We start from the raw sequence: 16246 nt of genomic DNA, 5'->3' as shown, positions 1-16246 counted from the left end.
GAGTTCTTGCATGGTATAAGACTGCCTCAGTAACTGTGCACGCAATGTTATCCAATGTTTGCAATCCCAACACTCATTAGCTAGCCAGTCATGATGTGTTCTGCTTATGAACCTGGTGATTTGGGGTGCTTTCGGGTATTGATAAGGAAAGTTTGCTGGACCTTGCTATGAAGGTACATATGTGGCTTAAAACTCGAGAAATAGAGTATGGACAGATGATTATGATTTTTAACATAGTTTCTATCCTAATAGTTACAGACACTGGAATTATCCTTGTGCATACTCTACTTTTCATCACACCTGCAAAACTTTATCCTGCCTCCTTCTAATGCCTTCTTTTCCTAATTTGTGCTACAGACTTGGGTAATGAGAAATGTTAACTGACAGACCTATTAATGAGAAACTGGCCTTAATTTGAGCAACAGTTTCAGTAATTTTGTTCTGATAATAATCGTAGTGGATTACTTTCAACTCTTTCAGGAGTGAATGGCACCTGAAAGATGTCAAGGAACTTGAAACCTTTGAAAAACTCAGTCATAATGGTGGTGCCAGAGTCAGAAGACTTGGAAAGTTCAGACCTCTGCTGTATTTCTGTCTTTAGATGGTCTATTTTAGTTCATAGCTCTTATTTTCTGTAAGGATTTAAGAGGATGATGCTCCTTGAAATTTGGCATCCACCAGCTCCTCCTGTCAGTGAAGAGAGATTTTTTCTGTAGGAAATTTAGGATTGCTTTCTTTAAATTTGCTGTGAGACATCAAATAATTGGGAAAGAACAAAAAGAAAACCTGTACAAGGTATGTATGAAAATGACTCTTTTTGGTACTCCTCCACACTGTTGTCATGCAAATAAATTTTGGGGCCAGTGTGTATAGTGCTGAGTAAATATCTGCTTTGGCAATGCCTGTCCCAGGAGGTTCAGTGGACAGGACTGACAGACGCAGAAGGCAGCAGCAGGTGCAGGAACCCTGGCACTGAGTTGGTTGGTTGCTCTGTTTGAGAAACCACATCAGTTACTGTGGTTGCAGAGGACACTGAGGCCACAGAGGCTGCAGCTCTGTGCCAGGTGGAGGCCATGACGGAGCTCCTTGCAAGCAGTTGCAGCCACTGTTGGGAGTGGTGAAGAAACAGTGCCCTTGCTCCCCAACCTCCAAGTTGCCAGGGACTGCTGGGGTCTTTCCTTCTCTCAGCGCTGTCCTGCAGAGTGAGGAAGGGGAACCTCTGCTGCCCTACACACTCCTCAGCCTTCTGTACCTAAGCACTGAGTAAAGTGCCCACAGCCTGCCCTAAGCTGCTATGTGACCAGGACCCTTCCCACTGAGGCACTGTCCTCTTTCTCAGGGCTCACCTGGAGACAGCAGAGTGTTCAGGGCTATCTGTTGGACTTGTATTGTTGTACCAGCACAGCAGCTCAGAGAACACTGATCCTAGTCCAAGTACTTCCCTTTTCCACATAGCTTGGGAAAGAAGAATTGAACAGTCTTGGGGAAGCAGTGGTGGGGGATGAGGAAGGAAGGGTGATAAAGAAGAAGCAGCTGACACTGGGACTCTCTGGCAGATGGTTATACTTCAACACTGAGATGGAAATTGAGAGCCCCTGGTGTGCTGCCAATGCATGTGGTGATGTCTCCAGGCAAGCATGATGTCCTGCCCTGCAAGCACCTGATGGAGAAGGATTCACCTCCATTGGTTCTTCCTCTGGAGGTAGATCCACCACCTCCATGGTCTCTATGTCACCTTCAAGTGGATCAGCATCCATAGTCTCAGGTTCTCTTCTGCTACCCTGAAGCCTAAGTGTCTTTGTTGGCAGGGGATCCATCTTCCTCCTATCTGAATAGCTCTGTCTAAATTGCTTCTTGTGCCAGACAACAGCCACTAAGATGCAAGTCAGTAAATCACCAGTGTTCAGTGTTCTGTTGTCAGGGAACCCATAGTTAGAGTGGTCATCAAGGAGGTGGCCTCAGGACATAAAAAACCCCATACAGCAATGTGACCTGAATGTCCCATAATGAATAGGACAAAGCTGTGTTGGGCAAGGGAAGACTGTGGTCTGAGATTTGCCCTAGTTGCCACTAGTAGGGTTCTGCAGGACTTTGTTTTCAAACCAGTTCTGTTTAATGCTTTCATCAATTACTACAATAAAGATCTGCAAGATATACTGAGTAAATTCATGAATGATGCTAAGCTGGGAGGAGTGTTGACTTCCTTGAGTGTAGAGAGCCCTTTCACCAAGATCTGGACATATTCAAGGATGGTCATTATCTGCATGAATATGAGCAAGTGCTGGGTTCTGCACCTGGGGTGGAGCAGCTCTGGATCTATGTACAGTGTGGGAGATGAGTTGCTGCAGATTAGCTCCCCAGAAAGGGGTAATGGGGTTCTGTCTGACAACAAGCAGGACATGAGGCAGCAGTGTGCCCTGAAGCTCAAAGGACCAACCATACTCTGTGACACAGCAGGCCCAGTGCTGCCACCAGGTGAAGGGAGGGGCTGCCCCCTCTGCTTTGCACTGTGTGGCCTCACCTCCATCACTGCTGCAATGCATGAAGGGCATAAAACTAGTAGAGAGTGTCTGAGGGAGGTTTGGTGAAAGATCTGGAGGGCAAGGATGTAGACAGGGAAAATAAAGTCAATAACATGAAACAAACAAAAAATGACACCTGCTCCTCTGTGCTCCTGTCATGTATTTTCCTCTTTGATTCCCTGGGACCAGAGATATTTGGTCTGACATCACAAAACTGATAGCTGAGGAAGGAGCTAGAGTGTTAAAGGAGTAGTGAGCGAGTGGATGATCTGGAGGAGATGAAAGTTGGTGATGGTAAATGGAGACATCAGCAGAAGGGATAAGATGTGGCAGAGAAAAGATCCAGTGACAGTATTTCTGGACTTACAGAAAAGCAGTCTGGAGGGCTGGGAATGTCACAGTGATCTGGGTTTTAGATGACCCATCTGTCTCTGTTTCTGCACACACTCCACCCCCTTTTCAAAGTCAACAGGACCAATGATACCTGCTGTTCTGGACTGAGTGAGAAGACCTTATCTGTCATTTGTTCAAAACTGACCCACTGGATCTTTATAGTTTACATTAGCTCATACTTTCATGTAAAGGTTGGATAGAGCTGCTGCAAACTACTGTACAGTGATGGGGATTGTCCCTGTGTTTTCTAGTTGTTTTGTCTTCAGCACAGTTCTAACATTCTCCATGTATCTGCTAAACACTGTCTTTGAAAATACAGACTGTTGTGAATTTATTCAACCATATTTTTTTAAAGTTTGCTAGCAATCTATAAATATAACTGTAGTAATTTTATCATAAACTATGTTGAAATCTGATCTTGTGCTGCATGATCAACAATGGAAAATGTACAGCACAATCTAATATCTCATTGCTTGGTGACTGTTAAGCAAAGAATTGGTTGTTTCTTGCCATACTTTGCCTCATATGCTTGAGTGAGTCATACCATGTTTTTTTCCCTTTCTGCTTTCTGATGGTTTGTTTAAGTCCCACAGTTTGTGCAGTCTGACAATTACCTCTGTAAACTATTGGTCGGGACTGTTGATATCTTGAGCAGTGCATCAAACCAGATGTTTAAGCAGCTGTACCCTTAACCCCATGAACAGTTCTGTGTTAGTAAACATGTGGATGTGGGCCTTGAGATGAGCAGCACAACTCACTGTAAAATTACAGCATGTAGTTGAGGTATCTGGACCAGCATTTGTGCCAGGTGGATTTTAAAATCAAGCGTATATCCCAAAGATGTCAGGCAGAGCACTTGGGAATTTTAGGCTGATGCAGATGTACTTCACGGTCAGTGAGTGCATCTGAAGTGTAACACATGGGGCTTACATTTTGCCAAGCTCTAGTTAGCAGTAGGAAGTAGCAACAGCTTCAGATATAAGCAAAGTCATGGTTTGGAAAAGGATGAGCTGTTATTCACTTTTGGGGAACTTAAAACTTTCCAAAATACTTATCTTCTTTTAATTCGGATGTTATAAAATATTGTGTCTTCTTATTAGCCCACCTACTCTTCAGTTCTCTACTTGTCCATCTCCCCTCCTCATTCCTTCCCCTTCCCTTCTCTCAAGGGCAAGTAGACGTACTGTTCTTCCATACAGGTGGTGGGGATCAGAGCTGGAGGCTGCTCATTCTGACAGCATTGCTTCTATTGTGTAGCTAAACTGAGCATGTCAGATCCTGCAGTTGTCATTCCAATAAGTTTGCACAGTATTTAGAAAAGTGGTAGATATTCTCCAAGAGCTTAAGGCCAGTGACTCTGATGCAGTACTGTGAAGTCTTAGGCTCTTTCAGTGGGAAGAAGGTATTGTTGCATGTGTTTCTGTGATATCACATCCACTACTCTTTTATTTTGTGTTTTCAAACACCACAGTCCCATTAGGTTTTGATGGACACTAGCTTATATCTTCTGAATGTATTTTTCTTAATCTTTCTTTCTTAGAGTGATGGGAATCTAAACTGAGAGATTATAAATTCCTGCTCTGCGTACTGATCTATTAACTATTACCTGACAGAGGGTCTGTGGGAAGATAAAACAGCAGACAGACCAATGGACTCAGATGTGAAAAACAAACTGATTTTATGGCACATTAGTTCATATTCAAATCTAAAACAGCAACAGAAAATGCCGTGCAATTGTGCTGCACTTTGGATTTCTTCACTGTTGTATTTTTCAGTTTGAGGCTACTTGTTCAGAATTTACTGAGGCTGGTTGGGTGGCTGAGATGGATTTTGGTAGGTCTGGGGATAAGTATAAGCAAGTTTAACAATTATACTATAGTTTATATGTTTCTTCTTGCTGTCTATGACATGACTAGTGTGGGTTTTTGTAGTGGTTATTCATTAAAAAAAAACTAGGTGACTTGCTGAGACATGCCAGAATTCTTTTCTGCTGTATGCCAGTGATCATTAATTCTGTTGGCACAGTTCACAGCGAAAATTTAGTAAGTGAATCTACATTACCAACAGTGCTATTGCAAGCTGATTTGTTATTACAAGAGTTAGACCCCTTAAACATTCTGTCCTCTGACTGTGATGCCTTCATTTTGTCAGCATTTTAATCAGGTCTATCACAACAGAAATGGAGTGCAAAATTTTCCATTGGAGTTTCCTGCACACGATTTTAGCATTAACAAGAAATAACTGTGCAGTGCCTTCCATGGAAGCATCTCATTCTATTACAGCTTCTGATTTAAAAAGATTGGTTTTGTTTCATTTAATGGAAGCCGCTGCAGAAGTGTCACTGGCACAGACTCTGATGTCAAGATTTGCACAACAGCTACCAACATGGAGTCCAACTTTCTTACTGTGCGAGGTTCTTAGGAAACTTAGGTGGCTGGACATTGCTTGCTTGTGTTTACAGAATCCTAATGCATGTTGATTTTTTATAAGCCCAAAGTGAACAAACTTGGGATGAATTTGTAATAGAATGAGGGCATAACGCTGCTGACCTCTTTCTGAGGTGATGCTTGATGGATGGATGCAGTGCTGGATGATGGCCCTCAGATCTGCAACACTAAAATGCCACAGCAAAAATGCCTTTTATTCTGACCATGGGGGTAGTCAGAGTCGATGATAGAGATGGCAGATGTTCTTGAGGAATAATGGACCTGGAAAAGAGCAAAGTGAGGATCCCAGAATTGAGGAATGTGAAATTTTATCTAAGGAACTGTTGGATGAGATCCCCTGGAAAGGAGTGGAGCAGATACCCAAAGGAATGGAACAGAGCTGGCAGCTCTCTAAGGATGCCTTTCTGAGAGCACAAGATCTCTCCATCCCCCAGCATAAGAAATGAGGCAGAGGAGGCAGAAAACCAGCACAGATAGGAAGGGATACTCTGATCAAAGTGAGAGATAAAAACGAAAAGTATAGGGAGTGGAAGCAGGGATGAGTGCCTGGGAAGAATACAGGGGTGTCTGGACACACAAAAATGGGATCACGAAAGCTAATGCACAGGTGGAACTGAACTTGGCAATGAATGTGAAAAATAACAAGGGATTTTACTGTTACATTGGCTAGAAGGGAAATGCCAAGGAGATTGTACCCCTTCTGATAAATGAAAAGGGAGAAATGGTTTCAACAGGCAAGGAGAAAGCTAAGGTACTTAACAAAATCTTTGCCTTAGTCTTCAGCAGCAGACAGGCTTCCTATGTCTCTCACATCCCTTTACATGGGAGACAGGTGAGCAAAACAGTCTTCACTGTAAAAGCAGAGCAAGTCAGAAACTACCTCATGAGATTGAATATGTACAAGTATATGGGGCTGGATGACATACATCTCAGGGTTTTGAAGGAACTGGCTGATGTTGCTGCCAAGGCACTCTCCATTATGTTTATTTGAAAAGTCATGACTGTCAGATGAAGTCAGCAGAACTGGAAAAAGGAAACATTACTCCCATTAAAAAAAATTAAAAAAAAAAAAAAAAAAAAAGTGGAAAGGAAGAACTATAGGCTGGTGATCCTCACATCTGTCCCTTTTATGATCTTGAAGCAGAACCTCCAGGAAGTTCTGTAATGGCACATGCAAGATGTGATCAGAGACAGACAGTGTGGCTTAATCAAACACAGATCATGTCTGGCCAACATGGTGGCCTTCTACAATGGAAGAATGGCATTGGTGGACAAAGAAAGAGCAACTGATGTAATCTACCTGATGTTATTTGCAAATCCTTTGATACAGTCCCACACCAAATACTAATCTCTAAAACTGAGAGTTATGGATTTAAAAGCTGGACTCTGTGGTGGGTAATTAATTGGTTGAATATTCATAGCCAGAGGGTTGTGGTCAATGGCTTATATCCAAGCGGAGGCTGGTCACAATTGGTGTCCCCCAGGAGTCTGCCTTGGGACTGATGCCTTGGGGGCATCAAGTGCACCCTCAGCAAAGTTTGTTGATGACACCAAGCTGAGTGGTGCAGTTGGTATTACAGATAGAAGGATACTGTCCAAAGGGAGCTGGAAAAGCTTGAGAAGTGGGCCCACATGAACCAAATGAAGTTCAACAAATCCAAGTGCTAGGTGCTGCATTTGTGTATAAGCAATCCTACAGACTGAGAGAAGAACACATTGAGAGCAGCCCTTTGGAGAAGAGCTGGAGGTTCTGGTGGGCAAGAAGACAAAAACCAGCCAGCAATGTGCACATGCATCCCAGAAAACCAATTCTGGACTGCATGAAAGGAGGGGTGGCAGCAGAACAAAGAAACGGATTGTCACCTGCTCTTCCATCTTGAGGCCCCATCTGCAGTAATGTGTCCAGGCCTGGCAATCCTAGTACTAGAAAGCTGTGGAGCTGTTGAAGTGGATCCAGAAGAGGGCCACAAAGATTATCAGAGAGCTGGGGCACTTTTCTTATGATGAAAGTCTGAGGGAGCTGGTCTTGTTCAGCCTGGAGAAGAGAAGATGCTGGGGAGACCTCATTTTGGCCTTCCAGGTCTTAATGAAACCTTGTGAAAAGGAGAAAGAGTGATTTTACATGGTCTGATAGTGATAGGAAAAGGGGGAATGGCTTTAAACCAGAAGAGTGGAAATTTGGCTTAGATGTTAAAAAGAAATTATTTGTTCAGAAGGCAGTGAGGCACTGTCATCAGCTACCCAGGGAAGGAAGCTCTGGGTGCCCTATCCCTAGAGGTACTAGGTATTCAAGTCAGGTCGGATGGGGACCTAGGCACTGTAATCTAGAGATGGCAATCCTGACCATGGCAGAGGGCTGGAACTGGATGATCTTTTAATGTCCCTCCCAATTCAAACCATTCTATGATTCTACGATTAGATAAAAACACATCCAACTGCCAGTGGGAGACTGACAGGTCAATGAAGTCTCAGCATTGTTTATACTGCTGCAGTAAGTATGTGTCTTAAGCTGGAGGACATGGGAAGAACACTCTTTGGATTCAGAAATGCAGGACTTAAATACTTACAAGGAGTTAAAGCTGTGAAGCATGCAGGGTTGCATCTTTTTGTGTTTTGTTTTTAATTACTACCTCCAAAAAATGGATTTAAAAATAAAAGCACTTCCAATAGTTACAGCTCTTCCGTTCCCTTCCCTTTCATTCCCCTCCATTCCCATTCATTCCCTTCGCTTCTCTTTCATTCCCTTCCCTTTTCCCTTTCTTTTCTTCCTCTTTTCTTTTCTTTCTTTTTTTTTTTTTTTAAATGAATTTCATGTATGTTATTCCACATGTGCATTTTGTAGGTATTCTGGAGTTGGTTTAAATGCAAACACTTCAGCAGTGTGATCTGAATTAATTTTTGTAAAGCATTTATTATACAATGATTCCAGTGTGGGCATTCTCAGAATCAAGCTGGGGTAAACTAAAGATTTTTAAATTCTATCTAGAGCAGAGTAGAAAAGCCAATGATGATGGAGAGAATTAGGTGTCACCTGTACTTTGTGAGGCTCAGAGGAGACAAAATGTTGTAGGCTATGTCTCCCCAACTAAGCAAGTTGTTCTGGCTCCATTGAGACCAGCTGAGCAAATCTCACAACAGGAGGGTATTCACACCAAAAGAAGGACTTTTCATCAGAATTTGCTTACAGACATTTCGTTATGCTTAAAAAATAAATAGGTAAGTAAATAAAATACCAGAGTGTGGAAACCAAAAAATTACTGTTTGAATTTTTCTATCATCACTACATTAAGATTCAAGCACTTTTCCTCAGCAAGAATAAGTATTATCCAGTGATTATGTTCAGTAAGAGAGAAATTAGCCCTTTACTATGCAGTTGTCCATGCAGGTTGCAACTGCTCAGGAATTGGCTGGGTTGTAGGAAAAGGGCATAAACTGCAGAGATTTACAGAACTATGCATTGTTTGGGCTGAGTTAAAGCAGCCTCTTTTTTTGGTTTTTTTTTTTTTTTTTGTGCAGGAATCAAAATACTGTATCTGTGAGTCAGTACTTTTGCATCTGTCTGTTGTAAATAGGAGAAATAAGAGATGATGGAAAAAATAAAAAGGATTAATCTGGACATGCAGGCATAGGAACTTCTGCTTGAAAACATAAGAACTAGTAGAAATTGGAGTTGGCAGTTTCGCAACATGTAATTAGACTGGAATCCACTGCCATGGGAAGATTTCAAAGCCAAAAATTTAATTAAATTCAAAGAAGCATTAACAACTTGCATTAGTTACAAGGCACCTAGACAGGTAATAATTAATTATGATAAAAATTCTGGAAGGGATGTAAAGGATATATTAGATACTGCATTTGGGTATTCATCTAATCTCTATCACGGATCAACATGAGATGATCTAGCAGGCAGACAACCGGCATTATGCTGAAAATTACTTGAGAAATACCTGGGATTGATCAATATGAGACATAAAATTTAGAAGCCCTTGGGTCAGATCCAGGCTATCAATTGATCTAGTTTCTTTTTCTAGCTGCCTCATCTTTATTTTGGCAAAGTTAAGCCTTTCAGTGTCAAGCCTCTGATGAGTAATCTATTCTGATCATACTGTTTCAGAGTAAGTCAGGAAACCCGACTTTTTAATGCAACTTTCAGAAGAATCATGTTGAGTTTGGGGTAGTTAGAGCCAGAATATTGTGGTATATGACAGTGCTGAGGAAGTAAGCGAGCAGGTTTAACACTTAGCCTAGTACGATGTCTGACAGTTCTGGCCAGCTGTAGGGTCTCCTACTCCCTTGCTATCAATGGTATCACAGAATCAGAATTTGGTTTGGAAGGGACTTTTAATTTCATCTTGTTCCAATCCTGCTGCTGTAGGACACCGCCCAATATACCAGGTTGCTCAAAGACCCATCCAGCCTGGCCTTGAATGCTTCCAGGGAGGGGGCATTTACAGCCTCTCTGGGCAACATGTTCTAGTGTCTCATCACCCTCACAGTAAAGAATTTCCTCCTAATATCTAGTCTAAATCTACCTTGTTCCAGTTTAAAGCCATTTCCTCTCATACTGTTGATACCTGCAATTATAAAATGTCCCTCCCCAGCTTTCCTGTAGACCCCCTTCAGGTACCTGAAAGCAACTGAAACATCCTCCTGGAGCCTTTTCCTCTCCAGGCTCAAGAGCCCCAGCTCTCTCACCCTGTCCTCTAGTGGAGGTGCTCCAGCCTTCTAATCATCTTTGTGGCCCTCCTCTGGACTTGCACCAACAGCTCCATGTCCTTCTGCCCTAGAACTGGATGCAGTACTCCAGGTGGGTTCTCACAAGAGTAGAGCAGAGAGTCAGAATCACCTCCCTCTCCCTGCTGGTCACACTTCTCTTGAGACAACCCATGATACAGTTGGCCTTTTGGGCTACAAGCACTTATTGCCTGCTCATGTTGAGTCTTTCATCAACCAACACTTCCAAATCCTTCTCATCAGGGCTGCTCTCAAGCCATTCTCTGCCCTGCCTGTATTTATTCTTGGAATTGTCCCGACCCAGGTGCAACCTTGCTCTTGACCCTGTTCAACTCCATGAAGTTGGCATGGGCTCACCTCATGTCACCTTTATGTCACATTAAAGACAGTCTGAACTAAAGCTTATTCTTTTTTCCAATGTAACTAAGTTCAAACAAGGTACTTTACTGGTGAAACTACAACTTGATACACCTTCTCTGTGTCATCAAATTGAGTGACTTCTTGTCATTTTTGCTGTATAATGTGCACAAACACCAGTTGGCATCTGATGAAATCTCTGCAACAGTGCTAGCCCTGGGATCTCTGAAGCAGAAGTTTAAAATTGCTCAGGTTGGCTAACAAAGCTGAAAATGTCTACCTTGCTCAGAACAACCAAGTGAACAATGGCGATGTTTTTGGAGGATTTTTTGTTTGGTTTTGTGTGGAGTTTTTGTTGTTGTTTGTTTGAATGCTGTGCTTTCACTATGTCACTGTCTTCATTTATGCAATTAGATTCTGTCCGTTGCAATGTTTTCACATGAGGCTTTGCTTTTATGAGGAAGCACCTTTTCAGCCCTGACTGCTGCAAATCTCTTTCCATTCTTGCACTAGCAAGTAGGGTTCCCTTAAACATAATTTGAGTTTTGTTTTCAAAGAATCAAACAGAGAAGAACAGAGTATGTTTGAGAAAAGCCATGAGAATAAGGTGGGTGAGAAGAGCAGCTAGCTGCTTGCAAGCCAGCAGCTGCTTAGATATACAAATTTCTTCAAAGCTTACACAGCTTTTTGAAGAGTGCAACATAGTTTTAGTTATCACACTTGAATCTTCAACTGTTCCTTAATTCTGAAATTTGTACTGGTAGCATGCAGAATACCAGACAGATAGCATCCAGTAGGGTGAATGCAGTAGTGGGCTGCATTTGATGAAATAGAACAGGAATGTTTTGTACCTTAGAGAGAAAAAGACCTCTCATTCTTTTCCCTGGCTCACTTTTTTCAAGCATACTTGAGCCCTGTGTCTGCTGGTTGCCCATGAGAGAGGCTCCTTGCCTGTGTAAAAACTAACTGTACCTATAGATAAGTTAGTGAAGCACAGAGAGATTTTTATTACTGACTTTGATAAGATTTTGAAGTACGATACTTCTCAAGAGAAGCATTTTGGATGGTGAGGCTAGTGTGTCATGAGGGATCTTTTCCTATGTTATTCTTAGTATGCCTCATTTTTAAAAGGGAAAAAGTTTCCCTTCCTTTTATGTCCTCATATGGTGATCACAATGCCAGTTCATATGTTCATATTACTCTCACAGGGTAACTCTCACTGTATTGGTGACTAAGCCTACAGAAACCTGAAGGGAATTCTGTGCATGCCACTGGCTGCAGCCCTCTCCTGGTGTCCTCTCATTGCCAAGGTCCTCATTTCCTCTCACTCACAGTGTTGCAAATTAGGACTAGGTCCAGAGGGTTTACAGAGGCAAAAATGGAAAAGAACAAAACGTTTCCTACTGCAGCCAAAATAATTCATCAGGGAGAAACAAACAAAAAATGCCATGCAGTCTAATGTGAAGTTGCTGTAATACACAACTGTGCATGTCTCCTTTTATAATTCCAGTATGAAGAAATGGATGTGTGATTTTGTATGTTAAAGAGTTATAGCCTTAACCTGTCCCAATTACTAGAGTTTTTCCAACAATCTTTCTACTACCGTTTTTCAGGACCAATTATAGCAATGATCTGTTAGCACTGTTATTAGAGTAAATAGCAAGGTTTAGGCTGTACCACCCTCACATCATCAGTTTACATTGTCTGCTTGCATGGATGACATTCCCATCCTCTAGTCCTCTCTGAGATGTCTGTGACATATGACCAGCTCTGGTCATATCTGGACATTCACAAAGATGAGCTGTTACTCTCTTCTGTCCCTATTAGTGACATTTTCTTCTAGCCACATCTGTAAAGAAATGGGAAAGCCCTTCATGAAGAGGTCTCAAAGCATTGCTGAAGTAGACAGTCGCTGTGCATACTACAGCTCCCACTCACACTCAGTGGGCCTCCCTCTCAAGGGAGCTCTCCTACTCCTGCAGTTGCAAGATCTGGCTGAAAAGCTGGTCAAAACCTTTCTTCTGTAGAGCATATCAGCTGATTCATGACAAAAGAAAAACTCTGTTACTACCTCTTCTCAGAGAAAGGCTGACACTTCAACCTAACCCATACTAGAAATGAAAACATCAAAATCAGAGAGATGATAGGAAAGCCACCCTGAGGGTGGTGAGGCACTAGCACAAGCTACCCAGAGAAGCTCAGAATGCCCCATCCCTGGAGGTATTCAGGGCAGGATGGATGAGGTGCTGAACAAACCTGATACAGTGCCTGATTTAGTGGTGGGCAACCCTGTCTGTGTCCAGAGGGGTTGGAACTAGATAACCTTTAAGGTTCCTTCCAATTCAAGCCATTCTGTGATTCTTTGAGAGCACTGAGTGAGTGTAAGAACTTACACAATTGGTCAGTCTAGCTGTGAAATAGCACCACACAGAAGCACTACAGAAGCACTGTTAATACTGCTGCCTGCAATATGATGGGAATGGCAAGAGCACTTTAATTGCTGTGGGCATTACTGGAATGTTACAACACCTGGGAGACAAGGAGGTCTCATGCCTGGTGGGGTTTCATAGGCTTTCTTTCTCAAGAAAATTATTTTATTTTTCTTCCAATTGTTTGCACCTGTTGCCAGTCATTTCTTACAAGGTCTCCTGCAAGACTGCTTTTCTAGGGAGTGCAGGTAGTTTTCTCTTACCATAGCTTCCTAAAGTGCTTTCTACTCTCCCATCAGTCTCTTTAACATCTAACTCCTGCTCATGCAAAGTTATGCAAGATTATTACCCAGCAAACAACATTTAGCTAGGCATGGTGAGTTCTCTCATTCATGTGGATTTTACACCAAGACTGGAGTTTGTACAGTCAGGAAGCCTTTTTTACCTAAGTGGAAGTCTGCTGCGAGAAAAGTTCCCTTTCTTCAGGGGTCAAGCCAAGGTTTGACCATGGAATTGGTCCTGGGTTCTTCTGGCAGGGCAATCTCCCTCCTTTTTGGGAGAAGAGGTAGGAGTAGGACTATCATCTGGTTTATGGCTACAGATAGAAGCTCAGATAATCCCATATATAGCATTACAGCAAATCAAATACTTCCATTTAAAATATGCTCACCACACTCTCTTGCCCCATCCCCAGCCTGAGATAGTTTCCTCTGTGTGCAGATGTTTCTTGTTCAGAGTATAGGAGATGTGTTTGCCAGTTTTCTGTGATGTCTTAAGCCTATTGGTATAAATCAAGCTTCAAGACTTTTTCCATTGTTTTTGCACAGTGACGTCTATTTTTGCTTGCAGAGTAATGTCTCACTTCTCTTCTTGTCCATTTTTACTGGCTTTTGTTTTCCCCTCTGACACAGAAGGTTACCAGCATGATCTTGCCCAGCAAACACTGGTATGCATCAGTTCTTAAATTTATAGCACATAGCTATGCCCTCAATTTCCATTCTTTGGAAACCTGAATATAATAAAATTAAATTAGAGTGCAAACAGATGTATGATGATAACACAGTCCAGCTAACTTGTTCCAATTGCAATTTGTGTTGTGAGGATTTAGTCACTGTCTAATGGGTAACCTATGTAGGGGTTCAATGAACCTGATGAACCTAGGGTGTTGGCATAACTGTATTAGATCTGAAATTAAGATTTCTGAAAGTTTTGGGTGCAGAGCTAACTAAGAAGCTCAGAACTGCCCAACCCCAGGAAAATATATACTCTGGCATTCCACCCAGATGCAAATTTGACAAGCAGGGACATCACTCTTCCAGGGTGCATGAGAATAATAGTATTCAGTTCTGTTTGCTTTGCACTGCTCATGCACAGCAAAATGGGTCAACTGAACTTTCATGAACAAAGGCCAGAAAAGGCAGGTGAGCTTAAAAATGGGTTATTTAAAATCTTTTCTGTCAGCGGGCAAGAACAGGTCAGTAGACATGACCAGAATAGGCAGAGGTGACTGTGATTGGATCTGGAGGTGTGTATCTGAAACAACATTTTCATGTATTTCACATCGCTAATACCAGATATTCATGTGCCTCCAAGATGAGTTTGGATTCCCCGTATCAAGACAAGAGCACTAGTGTATCACTTCCTGCAACCCCCTGCATATGCCTGCAAGGCCTGTGTTTATGCCAGAGCTCACTGTTTAATTCCGGCTTTAAAATGAAAAAATCACATTGTTTCTTCATTTGTACACTGTTGCAGGTCAGGAGTGATTTCCTCCACACCAGTCTGATGTGAAGAGGACCTGGACCACAACTAAAAGAGCTCTTTATTCCTGCAGCTAGTGCATTACATAATTTCAAGATGTTTGTGCAACAACGTTCAGTCCTTTACTGCTCTTAATTTTATTATTGCTATTTTTGTCTTTCTATTGTGCAAATGAAAACCTTAAAAGCAGAATTTGTATGCCTGATAGACTGTGTGTGGCTTTTCTCTGGATTGCTAAAACCAGCTCCCCACACTCCATTTTTCAGTGTGAGAGTCCACAAGATCCTCCCTCTCAGAATCCTGAGAGTCACTGGGGTCCAAAAAAACCAGGCAAATAAATGAGAGGTAAAAAGCCCTGATTCTTTGTTTTCTTGCCTTTTCTGCTAAATCTTTGAATCCTGTGATGAGAAAACATGTGAGCAAAATAGAAATTGGTCAGCCATGTGTTTACAATGAGCACTTCTATTTTATTTTTTATTTTTATTTTTATTTTTATTTTTATTTTTATTTTTATTTTTATTTTATTTTATTTTTTTTTTTCAGTACAGTAGTTCCAGGCAAAATTGGATATGTCAGCCCATACTTGCTATCACACTTAGATTTTGGTTTTGTACTGTCAATGTTTCTGCAGAAAAATGAATAGAAATGGCAACATGATAGAGGAAAGAGGTGGAAAAACTAAGCAGGATGGTAAAGGCAGCAGCATCTGGGATTTTATTTCAGGCATTTGCTTGTTACTGGAAATGTAAGAGTGGGAGATGGGGAGCATGAGAAGAGCAAGTGCATATGGTACGATGAACTTACTTCTCAGGTGTTCTGAACTCTGTTCACTGCATTCTTTAGGTAAGACTTAAGTGATTTCAGAGCAGACAGTGCTGTGTTCAGACTGTTTTCATTATGTCATTGCTAGCTGACTGGCTGTACTTGAGTACTTGACTGACTTGTACTTGACTGCTTGTACTTCAGAGCATTTGAAAATTGTGCTGATACAGTCTGGGTCTGTCTTTCCTCATACAGCAAACTCATAATAAATACTCCTATGCCGCAGGAAGCACCATGCACTTGTGGGGCTTGCCTCTTAGCAATTTACTTTGACTGTTCCTCAGTCATGCCAGGCACAGTAATCTCTGTTTTTTTAAGACATCTCTGCAGAACTCTATGTATAGAAACTGGATCAGAAAAGCAGAATTTACATGAAATTATTTCTCTTCCTCCTCCAGCTTCTGCTCTGAATATCTGAGTGAGTAAACCTCTTAAACATGCCCCTGGAAGCTTAACTGTAATTAGGCTGGAATGGCTGATACCAGAAAATCACCACTGCTTCAACCTGAACATCATTGAGAGCTATTCCTTGTCTGAGCAAATGTAGTAATAGGCTCCAGCAACAGGAGCCAGAATATGTTACAGATTGGTAATAATCAAGATTTAACAAGCTCAACAAAGATGAAAACTATAGCTATTCCCTGCAGAGGAATGTGTTTAGGATTGAACTATGACTCCTGGTGCTGGCAGAGGAGAGCATCCCTAATGTGACTGATTGGACCAGCCCTCTGACAGGAAGTGCACTCCTCCACTGCACAGAAGCAAAGTACCACTGCAGCAG

The 16246-nt window shown here is 41.9% G+C and overlaps 1 long non-coding RNA gene across 1 annotated transcript in view; it reads left to right on the top strand.

Annotated features, from left to right (window-relative positions):
* Nucleotides 1–14841, top strand: part of LOC146753885 (uncharacterized) — a 180387-nt gene extending 165546 nt beyond the window's left edge. The window contains exon 3 of the long non-coding RNA XR_014939403.1: nucleotides 14638–14841. This is a non-coding gene — a long non-coding RNA (uncharacterized LOC146753885). The remainder of the gene's footprint in view (nucleotides 1–14637) is intronic.
* Nucleotides 14842–16246: the final 1405 nt, after the last annotated feature.

Source organism: Coturnix japonica, chromosome Z (assembly GCF_054131305.1).
Source record: "Coturnix japonica strain WE chromosome Z, WE-NBRP24, whole genome shotgun sequence".
NCBI lineage: Eukaryota > Metazoa > Chordata > Aves > Galliformes > Phasianidae > Coturnix > Coturnix japonica.
This window is presented reverse-complemented; position numbering and strand designations above follow the sequence as displayed.